This window comes from Triturus cristatus, chromosome 1_2 (genome assembly GCF_964204655.1).
Source record: "Triturus cristatus chromosome 1_2, aTriCri1.1, whole genome shotgun sequence".
NCBI classification, from domain to species: Eukaryota; Metazoa; Chordata; class Amphibia; order Caudata; family Salamandridae; genus Triturus; species Triturus cristatus.
In genome coordinates, this window is record NC_140580.1 from 294,717,942 (window position 1) to 294,740,101 (window position 22,160).

The 22,160-nt window shown below is 45.5% G+C and overlaps 1 long non-coding RNA gene across 1 annotated transcript in view; it reads left to right on the forward strand.

The window, feature by feature from the left end:
* Positions 1 to 14,542, forward strand: part of LOC146867200 (uncharacterized) — a 79,447-nt gene extending 64,905 nt beyond the window's left edge. Inside the window, exon 4 of the long non-coding RNA XR_014961096.1 lies at positions 12,384 to 14,542. This is a non-coding gene — a long non-coding RNA (uncharacterized LOC146867200). The remainder of the gene's footprint in view (positions 1 to 12,383) is intronic.
* The last annotated feature ends 7,618 nt before the right edge of the window (positions 14,543 to 22,160 follow it).

Here is a 22,160-nt window from a genome sequence, read left to right on the forward strand (position 1 = left end):
CTTGCGCATAAGTAATCAATGCCAGCATATGTGCGGCATCACACGAAGCGTCTGTGCCTGTGATGTCTCATTGGTAGACATTCTTTGTTAGTTGTGTCCCTTTAGACTTGAGTTATATGTCCGTTTGTGTGTCAGATATACATGGTTATGTCCTACCACTGACCCATTTTGTTTATCGTGATACGTAGGTGAAAAGAATGGGAGAGAGCCTGACGATGCAGAGCTAGTGAGCCTCAGTAAAAGGCTGGTAGAGAGTGCCGTGCTGAAGGCAGTTCAGCAGTACCTCGATGAAATACAGCACAAGCATAGACAGACTGACAGAAGCCCGGTGGAATCCTCCATTAGCGATAGAAATGGTAACAGCGGCGGGAAGTGAGGGCTCACACGGACAACACCGGAAGCGAAGAACCAACCCGAGGAACAACGCAACTCGCAGGGGCACGCACGTGTTCTGACACACTATCCAGATGCTAATTCATGTTGGGCAACTTGCATTGTGCTTTTGAGTACGTTTTTATTGAGATATGCTGTGACACGAAGGGATGTTTTGTTATGAAATTTTCGTGATCGGTGTGTTTGCATTAATGGAAAGCAAAAATCTAATGCATCTGGGAGGGGATCTGGAGTAAGAAAAACCCATAAAATGTACAGGTCTGTTTTGTACTCGGGCGGAAGTACATTACATTTATTGGTTCCTTTCAAAGAACGAGCTGAGCCCGCTTCTCACCCCTCTGGTCTGGCAAGGTTGTCGACGGAAGGAACCTTACCACACAAAACGTCTGCAACAAGTGTACTACAAACACGGAGCTGCATGAGTGTTTGCTTTGCAGCAAAACGAACAAGGAAGACAAAAGTAGCGTGTGTCACTTTAATCTCGCTAAACGCGGGCTTTGAAGCGGCAAGGGGCGGGGGAGCGCATTCCAGGTGGGGGAGCGGACCCTTTGAAGTAGGTGCACGCGCCAGTGGGCTGAAGCGCTTCCCAAAAGTGGATTGCATGGCGGCACGATGCACGTGATTGTGCGCGTGCTCGCCATGCAATCCACTTTTGGGAGCACTTTGAAATGCCCCTTTACTAGAGTCTCGCATAGCGATTGCTATCGCAATAGCTAGGCGAGACCTAAAAAGGGTATGTAACACTTTAAAACACTGCCTCTTGCATTAGAAGAACATGTGGGTTGTGTTTAGATAAATATTGAACAACTAACAACTGACCTGTACAAGACAACCTAGGCAAAAACTTGGAATATTTTTTAGTTTATAATCCTAAAGCCTCTAAAAGGGACATGGTCAGGTTGTAGATTACATCTGCCTTGTCCTGACGGCCAAGACTTTGAAGTTTCTCTTTCAGCCCCCAAAGTGGGGTCTCTCTACTGGCGCTTCCCTGCAATACACACACCACTTGCCTCAGTCCCACCAATTCAGAGCATCTCCTTTTTAGGTCAAGCCTAGGCAGTGCATGCGCTGTCTCTCGACATGTTTTATCCCCTTCAGAAGCCTTTCACCACGCCCATCACTCTCATTGGCTCCTTGGATAGCCTTTCAAAATTCCTTTGGTTTGGTAGGTGAAAGCTTTACTTTGTCCAGCCTTTAGGCTGTTTTGTTCCTGCCCTGCAGACTGACCCTGTAACATAGAATTATTTCACCACGGCCCTTATATAATGTGGGCGCACTACTTTCTCTTTTCCCTCGGGTTCTCATCTTAGTTTCTTGCTTGTGTTCCAAGCTCTGCGCTGCCCATTGTCGTGTTGACTTTGCCCCGGCCCCACTCCCGTTGTCTGTTGACCATACCCTCCTCCCTCCTCCTCTCCCTTTTCTAAATGTGTGGTGTTTTTGTTTATTAGTAATAAATAATACTTCTTTTTATTACAATACACGGGCCCCTCGCCGCCCCACCTTCCCCCTTGCAAATTCATGCGGAGACTGCCAGTGCATCCTGTACTGATTGGAAGGGTTAACCTTCCCCGCCCTCCTTACCCTTGCCTTAGGATGTCTCATTGGGGGCAGTGTGGCTTTCCCCCTGCTTGCATTCCAAGCTCTGCTCTGAGCGCCACACATTGTTGTGTTGCCTTTGGTCCTGCCTCTATCCTGTTATCTGGGATTACCAAGTCCCTCCTCCTCTCCCTTTTCTGTGCGGGTGGTGTTTTATTTTTTATTTTTAATAAATGCAACTTTTTAAATAGAAAACACTGGCCTCTCGCCACTCCATCTCCCTCCTCTCCTAGCAAACAGATGCACAGCCTGCTGCTGGTGCTTTATGTGCTGATTGGAAGGATTAACCTTCCCCGCCCCCTAGTCTTCAGATGCCTCCTTGGAGGTGGCATGGCTTTCCAGGAAACCCTGGGGTGGTTTTGTAGGAAAGTGCCCCTTTTTACCTGGTTATCCCCACTTTTTGCCTGATGTTAATGCCCTTTGACTGAGTGTGCCCTGGGTTCCTGCCAACCAGGTACCCAGGGCCTATGTTCTTTCCCTAAAACTGTACTATGTACCCACAAATTGGCATCTCTATGGCTACATGTAAGTCCCTTGGAAAAGGTACCCTAGGTACAAAGGGCCCTGTGACCAGAGGAGGCCTCTAAGGGCTGTAGCATTTATTGTGCCACCCTTAGAGGCCCTGTACCCTGACACACACAGACTGCCATTGCAGGCTGCGTGTTTTGGTGCAGAACAAAGTGAAGAGTCGACATGGCACACATCCCTGTGTGCACAACACTTGAATCTATCAATAAATAAATTAAAAAAATTACAGTCTCTTAAACAAATTTGTCAAACAATGTTAACAGGAGTCTGTTTTAATTTCACAATTTCATCTGTTTTGCATGTCACATTCTGAAAAAAAAGCCGTTTGGAATCCAAACTGGTTTGTTTTTTTCAGGAATCACACAATTTTTGGCATTTGACCTGGAGCATGTTTTTTCCAGCATATCGGGTAGAGAGCTCGCAGGTATGTGTGGACACATGTGAAACCGATTAGACAACATAGTAATTTTTTTGGGTTGGATGCTCAAATATTGGTTTTATTTGCAGAGTCTGGTGAAATACACATTGGTGGTGTTGAACTGGAGGGTGACATGAGTTGTTGTTCATCCATGTGGTTAGTATGTTAGGAGTTGTCTAGGCTACCCATGGAAGAAGTAGTTGATATTTTTCATACACACCATTGGTACTTTCTACAGGCACGACACGCAGAGGGTGTGTAGGGTACATCGGAATTTTTTTAGTACATTATGGGAACCTCAGTGGAACGGCACTATTTCTTCACACGTTTCTCTGGTTATTGTGTTGTCTTGGGGAGTTTTTCTGGTTCACTACAGACCTGGTATTCATTTACGTTCATAGTTCGTGAGTTTGAGTTTTCACCACTCATTATTATTCAGTGATATTTTCTCCCTCTTGATCGTTGTTAATGTTTGTTTTGCAGTGGCCTCTGAAGAAGGGCTAGAGATCCCGGAATGTAATGGGAATCATATTTATATGTTGAAATTACAACCTTCTTTGAAAAATAGTCTATTGGATTTTTATGTTAAACTTTGTTGGTCACAACCAAGCTTATAGTATGGAGATGCAAAAGCAAAATATTGTATGACTGAGACATACACAACAGATGAAATTGTGAAATGAAAACAGATTCCTGTTGACATTGTTTGACAAATTGTTTAAGAGACTAAAAAATGTTTTTTCATTTATTGATAAATTCAAGTGCTGTGCGCACAGGTTACAAGTAACCAGTTTTACTTGATGTAGCAGTATAATTACATGTGTGTTTGACAGTCACACATCCCTGAACGGATCGCTGAAACACGCAAGTTATAATTTTAAATTTGAGCAACGTTCAAATTTGTGAATAACTAGTTATGCGCAATATAATCACATGTACACTTCCCTGTGTACTATGCCTACTACCCACTGCCTGTGGCATAGGTCAGGCACCCCTCTAGCTGGGTGCACTATGCCACTGGTGAGGGTACAGGTGCCTGAGCCCTGTACCCCTACAGTTTCTAAGTCCATTCTTAGACATTGTAAGTGCAGTAAATCCATAAAGAGTACATGGTCTGGGCGTTTGTCATTACGAACTCCACAGCACCATAATGGCTTTACTGAAAACTGAAAAGTTTGATATCAAACTTCTCAGCACATTAAACCCACACTGATGCCAGTGTGGGATTTAATATAAAATTCATTCAGGGGGCATTTTAGAGATGCCCCCTGAAAAACGACCTGACTAGCGTCTTGGCTGGCTGGCTGCTCGCCACCTGCCACCCTCCGACATGTTGCTGGACCCCTGGGTCGAGAGCTTCCCGCTCTCGGGGTCCTGAAACAAAGCACATCCTGGGCCGAGGTGCCAAGCCTCCTCCCCCAGGATGGGCATGGTCCAAGAAGGGGAAGCTTCAAAGGTTTGCTGCCTTTGTGAGGTACCCCAGCCGTTTGCTGCTCCGAGCAACTGGCCCCCACCGGTTCTGACCCCCACTTTGGATGGGAGAATCGGCGGGAAAACATAGATAGGAGTAGAGGTGTGCCCACCTTTGCCAACCCCACTCCTCAGGTGGGGGAGGCGAGGCGCAGCACAACTGTCAGTCCCTGCCATCTTGAAGATGGAGGGACCCAGCCACCCAGAGTGAGGCTTATGCCCCCTTCCCACTGGAGGGTGCTATAATAGGGGGTGTACTTAACAAAAGCAAATTTCCCTTCTGTGTCGAATTCCCTATCTTTCAATAGTTTGCAATGAACCAGAAAACTGCACTCGGCCATTAAATGTCATAACAAGATTATTATAAATAAGTATACTTTATTTCACACAATGCAAAAAAGCCCTGCTTTAAATTGCAATCAAAAGGCAACACTGGTGAACCTCTCCCTGACCTCCTCTCTTACAGACCGAAAGATGGGTCAGTGGATGGAGTTGATTATTCAGACACCCTCACTGCCCAAAAGCAGGCTGACTGTAAGCAAGTCTTACAGCAGTATGCTAAGCTTGTCTCCTTGACTTCTGGTCAGAACAACTGGTGTACCCATGATGTGGACACTGGGGGCAGTGTACTTGTCAAAAACAAAATCTATTGACAGTCTGATCAGGTTAAGTAGCGCATCAAAGCTGAGGTCAGCAAGATGCTGGAGTTAGGGGTTATTGAACCCTCTGAAAGCCCCTGGGCCAGCCCATTGGTCTTAGTCCCCAAACCTCATCCACAGGGTGGAAAGAGAGAAATTAGCTTTTGTGTGGACTACAGTGGTCTCAACTCTGTCATCAAGACAGATGCTCAGCCCCATTTCAAGAGCTGATGAGTTGATAGATAAATTGTGTGCAGCCAAATGTCTTAGTACCTTGACTTAACAATAGGGTACTGGCAGATTGGCATGGCACCAGGAGCCAAAGAGAAAACAGCATTCTCCACACCTGATGGGCATCATCAGTTTACTGTTATGCCCTTTGGTTTAAAGCATGCCCCTGACACCTTCCAAAAGTTGGTGAACCAAGTCCTTGCTGAATTGGAGGCCTTTAGGGCAGCATATCCTGATGATATTGCTGTCTTCAGCTCTACCTGGCAGGATCACCTGATCTACCTGGGGAAGGTTTTAAAAGCCCTGCAAACTGCAGGCCTAACTATCAAGGCATCCAAACGCCAGATAGGGCAGGGCACCATTGTATACTTTGGCCACCTTGTTGGTGGAGGCCAAGTGCAACCCCTACAACCCAAGATCCAAGCTATCATGGACTTGGAGGCTCCCACTACAAAGACCCAACTCAGGGCATTCCTTAGGTTGACTGGGTACTACAGGAGGTTTGTGAAAGGGTATGGATCCATTGTGACACCCCTCACAGAACTCACCTCAAAGAAGATGCCCAAAAAGGTCAACTGGACAGTTAGCTGTCAAAAGGCTTTTGACACCCTGAAAGAGGCAATGTGCTCAGCACCAATTCTCAAAGCTCCGGACTACACCAAGCAGTTCATTGTGCAGACTGATGCCTCTGAGCAAGGGATAGGAGTGGTCCTATCCCAGTCCAATGATGATGGCCAAGACCAACCTGTTGCTTTTATATTCACTAGGTTACTCCTAGGGTGCAGCGTTGGAGTGCCATTGAGAGGGAGGCCTTAGCTGTGATTTGGTCCCTAAAAATGTTGAGACCATACTTGTTTGGTACTCACTTCACAGTTCAAACTGGCCACAGACCTCTCACATGGCTATTGTAAATGAAAGGTGAAACTCCCAAACTGTTGAGATGGCCTATCTCCCTACAGGGATGGACTATACAGTGGAACATAGACCTGGGACTGCCCATGTCAACGCAGATGGACTTTCCCAGTTCTTCCAGTTAGACAATGCAGTCTCTCTAGGGAAGGATAGTCTCATCCTCTTTTGTTTGGGGGAGGGGTGTGTGTAGGAAAGTGCCCATTTTTGCATGGTTGCCCCCCACTATTTGCCTGATATTGATGCCCTTTGACTGAGTGTGCGCTGGGTTCTTGCCAACCAGGTACCCAGGGCCTATGTTCTTTCCCTAAAACTGTACTATGTACCCCCAAATTGGCACCTATCTGGCCACATGTAAGGCCCTTGTAAAAGGTACCCTAGGTACGAAGGGCCCTGTGCCCAGAGATGGCCTCTAATGGCTGAGGCACTTATTGTGCCACCCTTAGAGGCCCTGTACCCTGACACACACACACACACACACACTGCCATTGCAGGCTGCGTGTTTTGGTGCAGAACAAAGTGAAGAGTCGACATGGCACACATCCCTGTGTACCATGCCTACAACCCACTGCCTATGGAATAGGTCAGCTACACCCTCTTGCTTGGTGCACTATGTCACTGGTGAGGGTAGAGATGCATGAGCCCTGTACCCCTACAGTGTCTGGGTTCAATCCATCATCATTCTTTAGCTCACTTCACCACCTCAGTTCAGACCCAGCAAGGGCTCACTTAGCCACTGGTTTCAAGCTATGCCTGGATGATGAGGGGTGTTACCCCGAAACCGGTCCCAGGATGCTTCTTTCCGGTCCAGGGAAGACCTGGCTTGGCAGTTCTGGATGGACTGTTCCCATGAGGCACAGGGTCAAGACTGATTTGCATATAGCTGTGTCTGAACTGGGGTGCCGATGTGAGCTAAAGAACGATGATGGATTCAACCCAGATCTGTGAATGGGGGTGAGTGTCTGAAAAGTTTCAGCGCTCTGTCCATCATATCCTTGTGTTTGCTTTTTTCACCCTAAGTTGGCAGGGTATTCCCAGACGTTGTTACTGTTCGAGCTTCTTGCGCCCTGAACTGGTGTAACTGTCTCTCAAAAACTACATATCCCACAATGCAAATCATTTAGAATACTAAGCACAGCAAGTCAAATCCATTTATCCTTCTTTTTGTTATCACCACTAGGCTCACATGCTTGCAATTGATGCTTGATTGCCTTGTATATAAGACAGCCTCTCCCCTTGAGCCAGTGCTTGGTTTACTTGCCCAGGTAATTGGACCGCGCCCCTGCTTAGTTTCCTGTTGGAAAGAAATCGACCTGTTTATACTTCAGAACCTCTACAACGCTCGGATACATCTTTTGCACTCTGAGACTGGGAGCACAGGAGGTCTTATCCGACTACACGCGCCAGTTTCCTTCATAGAAACTAACATTGATTTTCCTTTCTCCCTTGCATTCCAAAACACACAACTTTGTTTCAACAATTGGATTCCCTTCTCGTTCCGGAGCACTGGCAGCTGCTCTACAAGGATATTTTGTTTCGAGTTGTAAACGCAACACTTTCCAGTTTGCATAGTTTACAGCCAGACCAGAATCAATCAGTTTCCTGCAACACCAGTTCCCTTCAAGAAAGAGGATACTTTGTTATTTTATCAATTGAATTGTGGCAGACAAATGTCACACTTCTCTTCCCGCAAAGAAGGCTTCTGTTTATTTGGGGTCATTACCTGAACTGACAATTAAGTCCTTGTATTTAAACAGCAAAGAAAGTTCCTACTTGTTGGGAGTATCGTTAACCTACTCCTGAATACCAGGCATGACGCAGTACCTTTCTTTAATCTTGTGATATATGGTGATACATAGAGAAATGCTTAAATTATCTTGCTAATCCCTTAGTTAAGACTTGTTCATTTTTTTCCTGGAGATAGTTTGAGTACAATTTTCCTTTTTCTCTTCTTTTTGTTATGTTTTTCTGTTTATGCAGTGTGGGAGAAACAGGATTAAGGGAACCTGTGCTGTCCAGAGAGAGATCCCTTTGTTTTCATCCCCTGGTGGTCCATTTCATTGTCCCTTCACCCCCTAGAGGAAGTAGCTGTTACTAGAGTGATACTAAAAACTCAGTTGGGCACTGCCTCGGGGGGGGGGGGGGGGGGGGGGGGATTAGGGGTACATCTTCGCTCCTGTGGATGCAAGCTCTTCTGCAAGTCTAAGTTAAGTCTTGACAGACGTGGGTCCCTTGCTCACTTTGCCACTGGAATCAAGCTAGCCTGGCTGATGAGGGGTGTAATCCCAAAACCGGTCCCAGGAGGCTTGTTTCCGGTTCAGAGAAGACCTTGTTTGGCAGTTCGGACTGGACTGTTCCCATGTGGCACAGGGACAAGACTGATTTGCATATAGTCAGGTCTGAACTGGGGTGGCGAAGTGAGCTAAAGAACGATGATGGATTCAACCCAGATCTGTGACTGGGGGTGAGTGTCTGAAAAGTTTCAGAGCTCAGTCCATCACCTCCTTGTATTTACTTTGTTCGTCCTAAGTTGGCAGGGTATGCCCAGACGTGGGTCCCTTGCTGACTTTGCCACTGGATTCAAGCTAGCCTGGCTGATGAGGGGTGTTACCCTGAAACCGGTCCCATGATGCGTGTTTCTGGTCCATGGAAGACCTAGCTTGGCAGTTTCGGGCTGGACTGTTCCCATGAGGCATAGGGTCAAGACTGATTTGCATATAGCTGGGTCTGAAAACAGGGGTGGCAAAGTGAGCTAAAGAACGATGATGGATTCAACCCAGATCTGTGACTTGGGGTGAGTGTCTGAAATATTTCAGCGCTCCGTCCATCATCTCCTTGTGTTTGCTAAGTCCATTTTTAGGGATTGTAAGTGTAGTTAAGCCATAAAGAGTATATGGTATGGGAGTTTGTCATTACGAACTCCACAGCACCATAATGGCGTAGAGATTCCCCTGAAAAACTACCTCACTCTAGCGTCTTGGATGACTGGCTGCTCGCCAGCTTCCACCCCAGACATATTTCTTTACCCCTGGATGGAGAGCCTCCTTCTCTCGGGGTTCTGAAACAAAGCACATCTTGGGTAGAGGTGCCAAGCCTCCTCCCCCATGATGGTCAGGGTCCACGGAGGGGAAGCTTCAAAGGCTTGTCCCCTTTGTGAGCTACTCGACCCAGCAACTGGCTCCCACTGGTTCGGACTCCCACTATGGGTGGGAGAATCGGCGGGAAAACCAAGACAGGAGGAGAGGTGTGCCCATCTTTGCCAACGCCACTCCTCAGGTGGGGTAGACGAAGCAAAGTACAACTCTCAGTCCCCGCTGTCTTTAAGATGGGGGACCCAGCCAGCCAGAGTGAGGCTTATTTTCCCACTCCCACTGGAGGGTGGCATAATTTGGAGTGTGCCCACTCTAAGGAAGGGACCCATTGGTCCTAAATTTTACCTACCTGAAACACCCCTAAATTTAGTATTATGCAGCAACCCTGAACCTTACCTCCTCAGACAAGAAAAAACAAGAAAAAGAAGGACCGAAGAGCCGTGCTGAAGGAAGAAGAGGAGGACACCAACTGACTTGGCCCCCCAGCCCTACCGGCTTTTCCCAACCTTGACCTGCTCCAGTGGAATCCCAGTGTGTCCTGCAGCCCCCCAGAGCCAGGAGTACCTGCCCTGCCTTCCCCAATGAGCCTTTGTATCCTGTGAGCACCAAATTTGCTCACCAACAGACTCTGGCTCCGGCCAAATCCGCAAGTCTGTACCACTCTTCACCTGACACTCATGGCATGAGTTTGAGTAGCCACAAGGAGGTCTCCCCGATGATCCTGACCTGGGATCTGGTGATCCCTGACTTGCCTCAAGACTCCCGACAATGCCTGCAGCCTCTTTCTGGAGGATTCCCCGACTGGAGCCGGTAAGAGAAACCCACTGCCAAAAGACGCCCCTGCACCCGACGACATTGGGTGGCCCAACCGACAGTGTCCCGGGATCCCAACTTACCTCTCCAACTGGTGGGCACCTCCAGAAGACCTTCGTCCCCGAGTCTGCAGTGTTTGTTGCAACTGGACAATTCCCATACTACAGGGCACCCGACGCCAAAACAGCACCCTGTATCCGGCCGCCTCTGTGCCACTGTAGGTCCGCTTTGGGTACTAACTTGAACCCCCACCCCTTTGCCCTGAGCTTAATTCCAGGAGCTTTGCTCCCACAACCTTGTTTCCTGCTCGTGAGCAGCCACCAACCGGAGGCCCCCTATTCCCCATTGTATAACATTGGGCCTCAGCACCTGGCCGCCCTAGTGCGGCTGAGGGTGCTCTTTAAGTGCATTTTTGAATCTGGGGGAACCCTTGTTCTATCCCCAGAAACTCAACCTTCAAGACCATTTACTTACCTGCAGTACAATAGATAACCCCATTTCCCTCCATAGAATTGCATTGACTGTTTTCCTCTGAAAATCTTCTGTGTGGAGGGTGTTTTGTATGGAAACCTAAGGAACTGTGTTTTGACGAATACTGTTTACTCACCTTTTAACCAGGAAATGTCCCAGTATGATATCTAGGCATATCACACTGAGTAGAAAATGTAATCTGGAAAGTAACTTAAAAAGTATACATAAAGAATTTGCAAAGTAACTGAAAAGTAATTTGAACTGTTTCTGAACATTTGACCTACCTGTAACTGCATGCAACTGCATTCAAGTGTATTATCAGAAAAGTACTTTTTTTACTTACATGCACCAAGTTTGGCTTGGTTCTAAAAATAAAATACAACAAATAAATATTTTTATACAAAACAAATGGTCAGAGTTCAGTCTTTGAGTGTGTAAAACATTTCTTACCTGAGTGTGTACAATAAATGCTTAACACTACCCTCTGGTAAAGCCTTACTGCTCGCCCACAATGCCACAAATAGAGAGTAAGGTATTATCTACTTTTACCTCTGCCTACCTTTGGGCATCCACTGGACTCTATGCACACTATACCTTGCTTTGGTAAAGTACATACAGAGCCAGCTTCCTACAGGTGGTGGACAGTCTTTATTCACTGTGATCGGAAGAGTTACAAGCATGCTAATGCCTTCCTTAACTCTCTTTAGAGTCTGATTTATTGCTGCATTGGTACAAGAATCGGGGGTGAAGGGGAGTCTTACATTGAATTCATGGTTCTAAGATAAGGCATTTTCACACATTATATTTAAGGATTCATGTTTTTACCTCTGGTGAGTGAAAGAATGATGTTTAGAAATCGTTTTATTTTCTGAACTTTTCTTGCATTTCCTTTTGGTTTTGTTTATCAGGCAGTAAATCAAAAATTCCTTTGGGCTGCCATTTTTAATTTAGTGAGATGGTCTCACATTTGGTTTCTTCTATTTTAAAAACATGGTGGCTGAGGGCCATTACATTCCTTACATGCAGAAAATGGAAGCATGAAAATGGAAGCATTATTCTTTTGCGCTTGGTAGTCCAGACGGCCTACTGTTTTGTTTTTGGAGGACATATAATTATTTAACTCTCGTTACAGCCTGATTTATTATAATTGTATTTATGTAGCGCTTACCTCACCTGATGAGGCGTCGTAGAGCTTTTTCGGTGACTAGCACCCATAAAGGATCAGTGGTGATTTAGTATACTGAAATATTTAATTAATTCGAGTGGTGGACATGTTAGCGTGTTATTTGGATTGAAAAGGACAATGGAGGTAAGGGTTTTCATTTATATAGCGCTTGCTACTCCTGATGAGGTGTTGAAGCGCTTTTCGGCGAGTAGCCTGCTACTCTGGATCCTATAAAGGTTTAGTGTTGAATTAGGATAGGGAAATATGGATTAAATTGGTACAAGAATCGGGGGAGGAGGAGTGTCATACATTTAATTCCTGGTTCTAAGTTAAGGCATTTTCATACATTATATTTAAGGATTAATGTTTTTACTTACTTGCTACTTACGCTGCTGTTAGGAGTTTGAGTAGTAAACTAGTTTTCTACTCCTACCTTTCTCTTTTAAAGAAATGTGGGAACCTTCATTTACAAAAAAAACAAAAAACAAAGAGGGGGCAGCTGAAGGGCTGCCTTCTTCAATGCTTGTTTCATATTGTTTTCTTTTTCCTACATTTATAAAGAGAATAGAGAAAATAAGGAGTTTTTTGTTTATTATATATGTCTGCAGCTAGTTGCTTTACTTACTTATACATTTTATGCTATTTTGTGTTTTGTATAGGTTTCAAGGTGAAGCTTCTTTTGACCTGAGGTCCCTCACTCTCCTTCCTTATGCCTCATGCTGCTCTTCCCCTCACTCTCCTTCCTGATGCCTCACGCAGCTCTTCTCCTCACTCTCCTTCCTTATACCCCATGCTGCTATTCTACCCCTTACACTCTGTTCTTGTCCCTCCGCTGCTCTTCTCCTCACTCTCCTTCCTTGTGACTCATGCTGCTTTTCTCTTCACGGTCCTTCCTTGTGCCTCATGCTGCTCTTCCCCTCACTCTCCTTTCTTGTGCCTCATGCTGCTGTTCAGCTCCTCACTGTCCTTCCTTGTGCATCACGCTGCTCTTCTCCTCACTCTCCTTCCTTGTGACTCATGCTGCTCTTCTCCTCACTCTCAATCCTTGTGCTTCATGCAGCTCTTCTCCTCACTCTCAGTCCTTGTGCTTCATGCTGATCTCCTCCTCACTTTCCTTCCTTGCGCCTCACACTACTGTTCTCACTCTCCTTCCTTGTGCCTCATGCTGCTGTTCTCACTCTTCTTTCTTGTGCCTCACGCATCGCTTCGCCTCCTCACTCTCCTTCCTTGTGCATCACGCTGCTCTCCTTCTTACTCTCCCTCCTTTTGCCTCACACTTCTCTTCTCCTCACTGTCCTTCCTGATGCCTCATGCTGCTCTTCTCCTCACTCTCCTTTATTGTGCCTCATGCTGCTCTTCTCTCCTCACTCTCTGTCCTTGTACCTCCTGCTGCTCTTCTCCTCACTCTCCGTCCTTGTGCCTCATGCTGCTCTTCTCCTCACTCTCCTTCCTTGTGACTCATGCTGCTCTTCTCCTCACTCTCAATCCTTGTGCTTCATGCAGCTCTTCTCCTCACTCGCAGTCCTTGTGCTTCATGCTGATCTCCTCCTCACTTTCCTTCCTTGCGCCTCACACTACTGTTCTCACTCTCCTTCCTTGTGCCTCATGCTGCTGTTCTCACTCTTCTTTCTTGTGCCTCACGCATCGCTTCGCCTCCTCACTCTCCTTCCTTGTGCATCACGCTGCTCTCCTTCTTACTCTCCCTCCTTTTGCCTCACACTTCTCTTCTCCTCACTGTCCTTCCTGATGCCTCATGCTGCTCTTCTCCTCACTCTCCTTTATTGTGCCTCATGCTGCTCTTCTCTCCTCACTCTCTGTCCTTGTACCTCCTGCTGCTCTTCTCCTCACTCTCCGTCCTTGTGCCTCATGCTGCTCTTCTCCTCACTCTCCTTCCTTGTGCCTCATGCTGCTCTTCTCCTCTTCACTCTCTGTCCTTGTACCTCCTGCTGCTCTTCTGCTCACTCTCTGTGAGCACGAGACGGACCGGAAGTGGAGCAGGACTGTGCCACTGAGCTCCGCTCTGGAAGCGGGAGACGGTCTAGCGTTCAAGCCGACCTTGGGGGAGGAACCAACGACGGAAGAGGAAGCCGGACGTCTGAAAAGGGAAGAGACCGAGGTAGACGCGGAGACGAGCGTAGGAGAACGGCGGACGAGAGGAGTACAGGAAGGAGCAGAGACGAGCGTAGGAGAACGGCGGATGAGAGGAGTACAGGAAGGAGCAGAGACGGGCGTAGGAGAACGGCGGACGAGAGGAGCGCAGGACGGCGAGTCTGAAGACGGCGGACCCAGAGGAAACATCAAGGTCTTTACGGCGATCAAACCCGGTGGGCTGAAGGGAGGAGAAGACGCCCCGGGGACCAGCGCCGTGGTCCGGGGAACGGGCCGTGGCTCGAGGCAAGTGGCTCTTCGGGGACCTTTCGGGTGGGGTTGGTGGGGAGGTTGTGAAGGGCAGTAAGGCACCAGAAAAGGGTGAGACCCTCCCTGACTCCCGCACTTCCCTCCCTACACACTCCTTCGGTGATGGTAGCACACAGTGAATACAGGGAGTAGCCGTGACTCAGACCTGTTTTCTTTTGTCTTTTCTTTTCTTCCCTCACTTCACCCACCGAGCCCCTCAAGTGGCGGACTCTGGATAAGAGAAGGCGACATACCCTCCAAGTAGCAGACAGCCCTCGCAAGAAAGAACCCTCGGACAGAGACTGTTTTTTTTGTTGTTGTTGTGTTATACCTGTGACTATTAGGAGACAACTCCTGCTTATACTTGGTTCTACTTTACCAACCGTTCCAAACGTGTTAAAAATAAAGTCAGAATCACTACAGTGGTAGTAGACGGATTATTTTCTGGCCCGCCACCCCGTTGGGGACTACAGACTACCACACTCTCCGTCCTTGTGCCTCATGCTGTTCTTCTCCTCCTCACTCTTTGTCCTTGTACCTCTTTCTGCTCTTCTCCTCACTGTCTGTCCTTGTGCCTTATGCAGCTCTTCTCCTCACTCTCCTTCCTTGTGCCTGCTGCTCTTCTCCTCACTCTCTGTCCTTGTACCTCCTGCTGCTCTTCTCCTCATTCTCCATCCTTGTGCCTCATGCTGCTCTCCTCCTCACCCTCCTTCCTGTAGTGCTAGGAGCACTCTTGTGGTTTGACACCCAGTGATGACCTTTGACTACCATTATTTTAACTGACTTTAGTGTGTTATTTTATCCTAGCCTGAATGTACGACGGTTCTGCACATGCCTTGCTTCTCTTCTTTCTTGTAATCTTGTTGTCTATAAGTGGAAGCTGTCATGGAGTAGAACAGCCTTGCCAAGAGCAGAGCGTGTGGGATGTGCATTTGAAAGCGCGAAAGGGAGAAAGAGTTGTGGAATGTACTTTTTGGTTTCGAAGTGCAGTGTTGTGGGCAGTGATGCACACGTGCTCGGTGTTGTACATTGAGAGATGAAGTGTGTGAATCTATAAGCAATTGTGCACAGTTGTGCATTGTGTTGTACATTGATGAGAATTATGAAGTTCTTACTATTGGCTTTGACGTGGCCTCATGTCATCCTTTTTTCCTGACTTTGCCTTGCTTCAGCTTTTCTGCGTGCACAACAGCGCTTGCAAGTTGCTTGGGTTATTCACGTTCAAGGTCTTTCTGTTTTTGTGAGGGATTGTTTATGTACTCTGAAAGGCTTTGTGAGCTTCTTCAAGATAAAGTCTGGAACATGCGAGATTTGGAGAAGGGGACATGAGAAGTCCTTCCTGCCATGGGAATGCTTGCTTGGAGCCTGGCCAGTTCTGGTAAGATTCCTCTGGCCCGGGGAGAAGTCTTTCTCAAACCTTCTAGTGTGTTTAAAGCTGAGGGTTGTGGACTTAGAAACCGGAAGATTGGAATCTGAGTGGGGGCGGATACGTCTACCTCTGAGAGCCTCAGCAACCAGGGTCCACTCTCTATCACGGCTGTTTACTTCCCCAGTCTGAGATGCAGTGTTTTGCACCAGGTGATGTATTGAGTTTTGGTTATTGCTATTGTGATGTTTGGCCAGTGGCTTTGATCATTTGAGGTGTTTTCTTTGTGATGTAGGAGCGAGTTGGGGTGCACATCCAAAGTAATCATCTGATCTGTATATATATATATTTTTTTAGATTTTTTAGATTCTTTCAGGATCTTTTAGGGAATTTTTTAAGGGTTGTACTTATTGTAGATTTTCCTTTTTTCAATAGAGATGAAAATAAACTTTCTGAAGGAAAAATCAGATCATGCTTTTGCACATAATTGTGGCACTTTATATTTATTTCTACCTCAGACTATGCATCAAGACATGTGACAACCACACTCAAGCCATATTCATATCATTTATTAGCATTCAGGCTGTTATGTATCACCTTCGCTGGGTCATTACTGGATTATGTGGCACTATTTTTTCTGTTTTATTAGTGATATTTTATCCTATTTATTAACAGTTTTTATATTGTGTTACATTCTTTTATCCATTACCAGTGTTGTTGTTGTAAATATATTTATATATGTATTTACATTATTTTTTTCACTTTGAATTGCACGAAGTGAACCAAGTGATATATATTTTACGATGATGCTGTTTTAATTTTATTTGTATTTATACAGATATATTGCATACATCATCTAGTAATTGTGTGATGCATTTAGGCAATTTATGGCGAGTGTATATTGAAATGTACCGAATCTGTCTTTCTTTGCAAGTCTTTTTCCTGTGTCTATGATCACCTGACACAGGAAGTGAATTCACCCTGCATGTTTAAATGGCTTTGGCAAACTGTTACCTGTGTGTGATCAAGGGCACGGCTGTGCTCGAAACGCGTCACTTGGCAGAGGAGCAGAAATAAAATCTTCCTGCCAGCAATTGGGGTCCGTTTACTCTGTTCGCCGCTGCTGCTGCGTGTTTGTAGCGGAGGTTCGAGGAGTTCAAGGAGTTGCATATATATATATCTATATATATCTTTCTGATCTCTTGCAGGACGTCCAGTATATTTGCTTGAGTCTTATCTCATATTATTTGCTGCTTGTTTATTAATCAGTATTATTCATGTATTATATTTACCAAGTGTGTTATTATTGCTTGCATATAAACATACATATATCTCTTTGTGTATTTGAATCTTGTGCATTTGACATCTGGGAAAGCCTTTCTGTTAGAGAGCATTGTGTAAAATAAACCCCCAAGCCTTATTCTAAAGAGAGAGAGTCCTTGCATTTTGTAAAATAAAACCCTTTTCTTAAGGTGTTGTTTGTTTTGTGTTAAAGTCTTTGCTGCGCCGGGTGTTGAGATTATCTGATAGGCGCAATCAAGACACTTCCTTGTACCTCCTGCTTCTCTTCTCACTATCCTTACTTGTGTGTCATGCTGCTCTTCACCTCCTCACTTTCCTTCCTTATGCTTCATGCTGCTTCATAAATTCCAATTCCAATACAAGACACATAATTCCACTATACACCACATACATACACTCCAGAACACATGGGCAAAAGACATTGCCATTTACAACGCCAAAAGCTCAAAACCAAACAAATGTGAGATCTATTGCTTTTCCAATGCTTGTTATTCTTTCTACTCCCCATGTCCAGCCATGCATGCATGAACACTGCCTCTTACATTAGAGGAACATTACTTGTGTTGGAAAAAACACAATGCGTGGAGAGAACAAATGGTGGAGCTAACATGTGTGGTATGGCTCTTTAATGTGTTTTTTAAATGTTACATATAACACAGGTCTTGATGTATTTTGTTACAATTATTGTTTATGCATTGAATGCATTAGAGTGGATTACAGAAATATAGGGCCTACGGAGCAGATGCGTATATTTTTACAACAGCTGTTTTAAATTGTGCACCTGATCAAATTTTTGCTCGATTTTCATGCTTTCTGAGACTCATGTTAAGAGGTCGGACAAAGAAAATGGTAATTTTCTGATGCTCTTTTATGAACGCAGCAGCTGATGGCTACAAAGAGAGGTGACTTTGCAAGTTCTATCCTGTAGGAAGGAGAAAGATAAGTAGCAGTAAGCTTCTGTGCACTTCCTGTGTTTTAAACAAGAATTATTGTTCAATGCCCTGTGTAACAAAAACAGAAGTCGATAATTAGCAAAGGCAAATAAAGTACTGGTGCTAGGGGTGGGGTTACACAGAAGAACTGGTTGCCAGAGGGATGCTGGAAATACAAAGCTGTGACTCAGGGTGGCAAAATTAGGTATGCAGGAAAGCTTTTCATGACTTAGAACATCAGGGCTGGCTTTAGGGTTTGTGGCGCCCTGTGCAAGAATCTCTGTTGACGCCCCCTCACACCCTGCGCTGAACTTGTATTTAAAAAAAAAGTGCAGGTGACAAAACTTGTTCTCAGGAGATCCGTTCTTTACTATTTCTGGCATGATCTTCTTCAACCAACTGCACCGCCTGCTGCCTGAATAGACTGACTGAATTCAGATGTAATACCTGATCTGATTTGCAGAGAGTTAGGGAGCTTGTTTTCCCCCAGAAAGTTTCAAGAGTGGGGTTGATGCATCAGAAAAAAAATTGACAAAATGTTTTCAATAGTGCATTTTATAGCAATACTTTCACTTACATTTGCTGAAAAGACATAGACCCTGATATAGCGCACATTAAATATTCCAATACTTTAATTGTAAGAAAATTAAATGGAAACAGGTTAGTCAAGTTAAACAAGATCAGAGAGAAACAAGTATTATGCAAAGTGGCTACAGATTGCACAGAGATGAGTGAGTAGCCATTTTATAGGAAAGGTGATAGTATATCATCTTCAAGAGAAAAACATTCCATTGACAAAAGGCTAGCAAATTGGCCCAAAAAGATTTAAAGCCTTCAGCTCACCTCAGGCCTGATCTGCAGCACAAATTATTTCTACTAGCATTGAGAATCTGACCTTTGAACCAATGCACTTCACCTCTGAGAGTAGCACAACTCTGTTACTGGACCAGTCACACCATGCCATTTTGGTTGGTGCCAGGAGCAGGAATAGGGTGGAGCAGTTCTTACGCATGCCCCACTTTACTTTGTTCAGATTCAGCACGTCCTGGCAGCCTGGACGGGTGCACATCGTAGGGCTGTGTACTCAGTGTTTGAAATGGTTAAATAGAAGTGCAGGTACTCTGTACCAGAGTATCTGCTTGTTTCTGAGAAGTGCCAGTACTCTCCAATTAAAAGTATTACGTCAGTCTTGAGAAGAGCCGGTACTCTCCCTCTCAAAATAAAAAAGTGCTGGTACACCGTACCGGACAGTACCGGCCCATTTAAAGCACATGTTGTACTGACAGATCCAGGAGTGCTCAGCCAAATTCGGCAAGCAGTACTCTGCAAGCTCTAGTCTACAGGCAAATTAGGAAACAATATGCACATTGGTTATGTTGTGGTCCAAGCGAGGTACATTGTGTTTTACTGATCTCTCTATAATTTAACTCCTGTGAGGCCAAAGATCATTCTTGTGGTCACGTAAGCCCTATTCAATAGTATTAATATGTGGGCACAAACAAGTATAGGGCACCTGACTACACTGAAGAGGAGCCATAGGAATGCACAAATCAGATGTCCGAAGCAGCCATCAGGTAAGCATATGTGTCTCATATGTTAAAAACTGAAGCTAACCGGGTCAGCTTAATTATTTTTTTTTTACTCCTTTTCTTACACTGTAAAGCGTTCTGATACCCGCAAGGGTCTTGTTCGCGCTGTATAAAACTTTCAAATAAATAAAATAAATAAAGGGCTGCATATCTGCTCCCGCTGTGATCAGCTGGAGGTGCTGAGGCAGGATGGGTCCTATGCATCTGAGAACTGCTGCAAGCTCAGAGCCCATAGTAAATGTGAACAGTAAACAGCTGCAGTCAGCTTTTAGAAATATTTTAAACAAAGTAACTTCAGGCAGACTAGACGAGCAGGGCAGGTAAACGGGTGGCGTAAGTAGGGAAATGGGTTCAGAGCACGCCAAAGCAAAACCAATTCTAGGCACTGTTGCCACCCACACGCACTTTCAAGTCCAGTTGTGTACCTCGCCTGGTACGAAGTCCCTATTGCCGCTCTCAGCCGTTCCAAATTCAATTAACAAATCAGAAGGCATGCGTGACTGTCGCACAATGACCGACCAGCAGTCGTTCAGCAAAGCCACTGGAGCACAGAGTCCCGGTGCCTAATACTAAGTGGCGGTGGGCCGCACAAATAAAGTGCAACGCCACCTCACATGCCACCAAGGGGACAGGATGGAATTGGCACTGGGCCTGTCAGAGAAGCATATTTTCAAAGTGCAAGTGGCGCCCCCACATCTTGACGCCCGGTGCGTTGGCACCACCCAAAAGCCGGCACTGTAGAACATTATTGGACATATACTAATATAACTATGATGTAGGACAGCTGGTGACAACTTAGGTTGTAATTAGAATCACTGCTGTCAAATGTGTGATGGAAAATGACTAGGGCTTATCTTACCATTGTCATAAGAAATATGATCCTAATAGAGTTGTTTATAATAATTACAATCACTCTAGTTCATGTAATGTGTAGACAAATAGTATTAAATTTTCATAGAATGTAAAGTGCCAACTCTTGTGTATATGTTCTGATTTTAGGGATCGAGGCGTGGCTCTTTATACCACTAATAGATGTGAGTTTTTTTCACAGCTTTACTGGACTTATAACACTTTCATCACTATGAGCATCCAATAGAGAAAGCGCTTCAACGCCTTGTCAGGGGTAGTAAGCACTGTACAAATACAATCACAACAGTGAGAGACACGGGCAAGTTTTCTATTTCTCTAAAAATGTTACTATTTCTATAAGAGGTTTAGCAAATCAACTGGGAGCGACCCAATAATGTATTATAACATACACGGCAAGTGGATCATCTGTCCTTAGAAGTAAAGAAAGGAAGAAGTATGAGTAAGTTTGGGGACTGTGTGGGAGCTGGGCATCATGATCGGCTATTGAGAACACACACAATGCAGTTTTTTTTTGCATATTTATATAGCGCGAACTCGACCCGAAGGTATTGGAGCGCTTTACATAGCACCGTATTTACATTACACATTCAGGCACGGGGAGATTAAGTGATTTGCCCAGAATCACAGGATGTGGACGCGACCTCGAGGCTCGAACCCTGGTTTCCTGCACCAGAGGCAGCAGCGCAGCCGACGGACCACGAAGATTAAGCACAGCCACGGACATTAACCCCTTCCCCGCTCATGACGGAACCACTCCGTCATGAGCCACGGTTGCCGTGTGCTCATGACGGAACGGTTCCGTCATGCCACGCCCGTTGGCGGCCGCTCCGCCCACGCGGCGCTGTTTCCCCACCTGTGCGGGGGGACAACGCAACTGGGCGGAGTCATGACGGAACCGTTCCGTCATGAGCACAGCTCAACCGTGGCTCATGACGGAGCGGCTCCGTCATGAGCACAGCGCCACCGCGCTGCCCCCCGCACCCCCCAGCGCCGCGGCGGAATTCCCGCCGCGGCGAAGGTGTTAAGGGTGATTTCATTGCACTAAGTGAGTCGAATCCCAGCATGCACTGATCCCTGTAGCTGCCTGTTGACCGACCGAGATCCTTATAGACAAGCTTTGCATTTGTACTTTGCCTCGTGAATGGTTGAACTTTCCATTCCAGCAGCTACTGAAGACACGTCTGGGGCTTTCTCCGGGCTGCTTAAACAGAAAAAAATGTCCGGCTATTCTAAATAAGAGATGGCACGTGACTGGACAAGCATCGGACAAACAGCAGAGTCCCTGCATTACTGGACTATAAATGCAGTAAAACAACGTTTAATTAACAGTAGTTCATGATTTATTGGACTGTGAGAAATTCATCCGACTTGTAGGCCCAAACTGTTTCTAAGGTCGAGTTACTGGAGAAAAAATATAAACAAAACACTCATTGGGTAAAGGTTTACTTCTCAAACAAAAAAATGCTATAGCCGTGAAGATAAATCTGAAGACTCGGAGAAGTTCATGCGCCTTGACTGCGTGGCTATTCAATGGACACAAAAGACAGACACGTAGAAGTAATGTGGCGTATAGAGCTGAACGTCTACTTCGGGAAAATGTAGCGGCCATCTTCCAATAACAACGCTAGTGTCAACAAATTCACCTTTAGTAATTAAATTGAACATATTCAGCACATTCTTACTTATATAGACATTTTAAAAGCGATACGTTATAAATTAAATTTGATAATTAATTAATTAAAAAGGTTCGTAAAATTATTACGTTTTATTAAATATTATCGTTTGCATATTAATTTAAAAGGATGCCTGTGGCAGAACTGAATTAATAGCTGCAGATCTTTTGTTATTCAGTATTACAATTTAATTGGGATCTTCCGTTCGTTTGTATACATTCTCAGCGTATTCGTTTCTTCGCTGCGTGCAGTCTCGGTTGCGCATTGCCTCTACCGGGTTCTCCTGGGGCACGCCTCCCTTGGCTTC